The sequence below is a fragment of the Metarhizium acridum genome (genome assembly GCF_019434415.1).
Source record: "Metarhizium acridum strain ARSEF 324 chromosome Unknown scaffold_13, whole genome shotgun sequence".
Classification (NCBI taxonomy): domain Eukaryota; kingdom Fungi; phylum Ascomycota; class Sordariomycetes; order Hypocreales; family Clavicipitaceae; genus Metarhizium; species Metarhizium acridum.
The window spans coordinates 2,106,484-2,112,614 of NW_027094016.1; positions in this window are offsets into that span (position 1 = coordinate 2,106,484).

The window sequence follows — 6,131 nt, forward strand, 5'->3', positions numbered from 1 at the left end:
ATAATTAGCCTTATAATTTTAAGTTAAAAAAACAAGGGTCTTTTTTCCTTAAAATACATTTATAGGTATTTTACTAATGTAATGTAATGTATTTAAATACAATACACGAAAATACAATACAATACAAAATACAATACACAATACACTTGTATTTACTATATTCGTAAGAGCTCTGCCTACGCAAATAATAAAACTAAGATATTTTACCTTTTACACGTAAAAAGCGTATTTCTTAATATTTAAATATAGCCTTACTACGTAAAGTCTCATTAATATCTCGCGTACTTTTCGTATATAATCTTTTTATAAGCCGCTTAAGTAAATTAAAATATTATTTAAATAAGCTATTATAAAATCCCCTAGTATTTTTTTTAAGACACTATTAATATAACGTTAAAACGTTATAAAAGTGTTTATTAGCTTAAACGAGTATATTAACTACTTAAATAGCTTAAACCTAGTTTAAAACGCTATTAAATACTTCTCCCTTAAAGTAACTTAAAGCCTATAAAATGCTAAACGTACGTTTAACTTTATAAACTACCTAGCCTTAAAAAGAAACTATAGTATTTTCTTAACTAATAAAAGTAAGTAATAGTTTTACTCTATAACTTTATTTAAGGCACGATAATTAATATAAAATTACTAGCCTTTACTAGGCTTCTTTATAAGTAAAACTAAAGCTACTACTAGTAAGAAACTCACGCGAATCTAGCTCTTATTTATTAGGTCTATAACTTATTTTCTAATCTTTAATAGGTGTTTATATAGTATATTATAAAGTAACGCTTATAGTAACTTAAGGTTAAATTTATTTAAACGCTTCTTTAATCGTATATAATAGTCTAGTTACCCTTAATTGTTAGGATAAACCCAAGATATAGGACGATTAGGTAAGGAATTAGGAAAGAACTTTATTCTTAGGTCTCCTAATAATATAAGACTAAAACTTATCTAAATTATCTAATATTTAAACTAATTCTTTTATACTTATTTATTAAGGGTTTTAGCCCTAATTTATACTCGCTTCTCACGTGATAATACTTATAGGATTTAGACTAAAATTGGTGGGGATTTATACCCTATTTTAGGATATAAGCGAACCTAATTCGGTCCCTTTCTACAGGTAACTCCTTATACGCGGTACCCGATTCGGTCTCTCTTTATAAATAACTCTATATACGTGTTATAATTATCCCCCCCTTTTAGTATAATCGTCCCTAATTATCGTTAATATAAGTAGGCTTTAAAGGTGTATTATTCTCGTTAAAACCTAGTAGAAAAAGAGTAATAATACTATTCTCTCTAGGTTCTTATAGTTTTATTCCTATTCTTATATTTTAAGACGCTACTTTAGGGTCTTATACCTTTATCTTATTAGGTTATAATTGTTACCCTTAATTAATTAACCGTAATATTTACCCTATTAATACGTGTTACTTTTACTTGTTTTTATTCTTAATAAAGCTCTTAGTTAAGGTCTAGTATTTTTTAAAGAAGAGCTTTATAGGTTCTTTTCTTTATCTTAGTAGATATAATTACCTTAAGAGCTAACTTATAGATTTAAGGTAAAGGTAATTATAAGTTTATTCTAGTATAAATTTTTAGTCTTATCCCTTATTTTTTCCTTTCTTATTTTAGCCTTATCTCTCTTCTCTTTCTCCTCTAATAGCTTTATTTCTTATTATTTAAGTATAAATTCTTTTTTTAGCTTCTATTTATTTTATATTCTTATTATACTTAACTATTACCTAACATTTACGCTTATAATTCGTATACGTTCCCTAGCTTATAAACTATAGTAATACTTATTAGGCTTAAATTTTAAATATACACTTAATATAATACTTTATTTATATTTTCTTTTAGTATAATAAAGCGTTAACGTTATAAGTTATATTTTTAACTGAAAGTTATATTAATATTATAATTAATTAATCGTTTTATTACTAGGTTAGTAATAGTTTATTTAAGTGTATTAAACTAAAATATATTTTATTATAATTAGTAAAACTTTAGCGTAAAATATAGGTATATATTTATTAATTTTAATTATTTTTAGCTTAAATCTTACTATTATTATTATTAGGTTCCTTATATTAACTCTTATTACTCTTAGTTACGTTTTATTTTACCCTTTTAATTATTATATTTAAATACAGCTATTTTAATCTATATAACGCGGTATATTATTAAGGGCCTTCTTATAGCACCTTAACTTAGCTTTCTTTACGCTCTTCTTTACCTTCCCTAATACGTACTTTTACATTTAACTTTTACTTTAAATCGCAGTTAATTTAAGTGTAAGTCATATCTTTATACCCTTATACTTAGGAAAGCGTATTTAATTTAATGGTAATACGTATTAATATTCCCCGCTTATTTTATAAGTATATATTTTCTAATAAGGCGAATTTAACCTAGTATTAAATTACCTTTTTAAATAATTCTATTATATAGAGTAAGTAATTTATTATTATCCTCTTAGATTTTAATTTTAACGTGATTTTCTAAAGAACGTTATAATTATTATAAATATTATATTATTCTTTAAGCTATTAACTATTATACTTATAGTTTTATTAGCTTAAACTTTAACTTATAACCCCTTTAAAACTTTAATTAAACGTAAGGCTTTAAAGGGAGATATTATTAAAGTGTTTAATATTAAATTAAAACGGGTTTCCGCTTAAAAGACTTTACGTTAACTTAACTTTACGTTTATTAACGTTATTACCTAAGCCTAGGTAATTTAAATAATAAGAGGTAAGTCTAGCTTACCTTATAAGAGTAATAGCGTAATATTAAAGATTTAAGCTTATGTTAAAGCTTAATAGAAAGATTCTAACGTACGTAATAATAATTAATAGTACTACTATTATATAACCTAATACTTAGGTAAGTATTTACCTAAAATTAACTTTAATTTTAACTTTACTCCCTTAACTAAAATTAAGCTATATTATATTCGCTTTATTAAGGGGGTTAAGAATAATTATAATTACTATACCTTTTAAAGAGGTCTTTATATTCGCGTAAGTATTAGATTTAATTTCTCCTTAATTTTATTACTAATTAAAGATAAATATTACGCGGCCTTATAGCTAAGAATTTATTTAACTTAATCTAAGTCTTAAAGTTTATTTAAGCTACCTTCTTAAAGAAATAGCTTATAAGTAATTTTAATTATAATTATAATATACGTATAAAGATCTTTACTCTTTTACTCTAGCTTATATTTAAGTTTCTATTAACCTAAAAGGCTTATTAAAGTAATTATAGCTTATCTTTAGGTAATAAGTCACGTAATATTATAGGTAATTCTTAGGTTTACACTTCCTTAGAATTATTTTTAACTTAAATTATAAGGTCTTCTTATTTATATAAAGAAAGCTAATAAAATTAGGTTTAAATTAAAAAAGCAGTTTCTACTTTTAGCTAATATTATACGTGTGACATTTAAATTTAATTTCTCTAGAATTTCCTTACTAACCTTTTTTATTTTAAAGTGTTAAGCGTTATTTTAAATATACCCTTAAGTATATTCCCTATCTTCTTTTTAAGAATATTTATTACCGCCTTTAATATACTACCCTAGTAGATTTTTATAATAGCTTATTTTTATACTTAAAGGGGTTTAAAGGTGCTAAGAAGGCTTAGTAGGTTATAAAGACGTTCCTAATTAAGCTAAAATAAGATAATATTACTAAGAGTTCTAAGAAAAAGAGAGCTTATAAGAGTGCTAGTTCTAATACTAAAGCCTAATTATCTAGTACCTAGTTTCTCTATCTTAAGTTTAATATAGCCTAGAATATTTAGCCTATTTTAAAGGGAGATAGGCTTTAATATTATACTTTTTACTTATATTATTTAGCTAATTTAATTAACATTTATTTCTCGTGCTTTTTTAAGCTAACCTCTCTTTTAAGGTTCTTACGTGATTTTGTTTCTTTTTATAACTAAAAGTAACGTAATATAATTACGTATAATATTAGGCGCATTTATAAGGTCTTTACTATTAAGCTATTAGTTATACTCGTATAATTATCCCTTTTACTTTATAAGGTAATATAATTAGGCTCCCTTTTAAATATAATTCTTAATACTTTTTACCTTCTATTCGTTCTTATTATCTTTTAGCTCTAATATTAGAAGTATTTTTAACTTATTTATAGTGCTCTTATATTAGTACTACTATTCTAGTAGGCTTACGTGAAAGACGTTATAAAGTTTCTCGTATTAAGTTAAAAGTGCTAGATAATATACTTACTATTTAACTTAATTAAGAATTTAAAAAGAGCTAATATACTTCAAGATTAGTTTATTCTTTTTATGCTTAAATCTTATATTCTTAATTGAAAGTAACACTAAACTTTCGTTTTAAAATTACATTAGTTTATATTTATTATTATAATATTTTACCTAAGATACTACCGCTTACTTCTAATATTCTTTTATTTTTTATCTTACTTAAAGCATTTTTTTAACTCGGTTTCTTACTTCTAGCACCCCCTCTCTCGCAGAGCATTAACAAGAAAACTACATTTTCATTTTTTAAAAAAGCTTAAATAATTAATAATAAATCTAATAAAATACTTGAATTATAATAATAAATACATAAAATAGCTAATATTATAGCCAATCAGCTTATTTAAAAAAGTGGGTCCCTTTAGCTTTTTGTAAGCTTAAAAACTAGATTATATAGTTTTCTAAAAACTTACTACACTACACTACACTACAAAAACTACAAAATGTAGTTTTTGAAGTTTTAGGCTTATAATAGTATGTAAGGACCCACTTTTTTATTATAAGCTTATAATTTTAGATTTATGCTAGTTATTCGTAAAACTTATAATTCTATAAGTATTCTATTAGATTTAATATAATTTTTTATATTCGAAACTACAAAAACTACAAAACTACAAAACTACACTACTTCTAATGCTCTGCTCTCCCGTAATATCGTCCCTAATATTATAGTGTATACGAGGCTTAAACCCTATTAGAAGTTAATTTAGCGAGGTATTAGTTATTAAATTAATAGTATTATTACACGCGAACTATACTATAGGTAATAAAAGTAGCTAGTATAACTAGTTCTTTATTATAAAAGCTTAAAGATAATATTCTAATATTTAGTTAACGCGTTTCGTTTATTCGTTTATTTAAGGGTAATACGCGGTAAAGAGTTATCTTTAAATCTTTATTAAATAATATAAATTTAACTAAAAACAACTAGTAAATAAAGATCCTTTATTAAACACGATTCTAATAGGGATACTATAAGTGTATTTAACTCGTTTATAAAATAGTATTACTAGTTTACTAGCTATAATTGTATTTAATATTAGGTAAAATAGCGAGTACTTTATATAATAGTCTACTATTATTAAAATAGTATTAACGTCTTATTTATAATACTAGGTCTTTAATAATTCTATTATAAAGTCTATTAATAATTTAACCTATAAGCCTTAAGAAATTAATAGTAATTCTAGTTTATTATAAGGTTAATACCTTTACGCTATAATTCTTTAATATACTATATAAGACTTCACGTAGTCTTTTACATTTATATTTATATGTATTTAATAGAACTTTCTTTTTAATAGCTTAATTATTCTTTTTATATTAAAGTACCTAGCTAATAGGTTATTATAATATAGCCTAAGTAATTCTTAAATAATAGCCTTATTTAATAGAACCTATACACGTTATTAATATATTAAGATTCCTTAATTATTTAAGTGCTATTTATTAGCTAAATCTTAACTAAGATAAATCCTTATACATTTAGCTTTTATTTAAGAATCTCTTTTTTACGCATTTAAGATTATATCTCTTAAGGGTATATTTACGTTTATTTTATAAGGGTCTTCTCGTCCTATAACGTCCTAAATTTTCTCCTAAAGTAAGGGTAATTATAACCTACCTCTTAGTTCTAGGTTAAATTAGTAGCTTAAGAGGGGTAAATCCCCTTATAAAGGTATCTTATTACGCCTACTAGATTCTATAAAGACTCGCGAACTTTCTTCTAGTAAAGGCTTTTTATTACGTCTCTTTTAATTAGGTACTTTATTTAAAAATAATAAATTATATTTTTATACTTAAATAAATCTAATAAGCGCTTT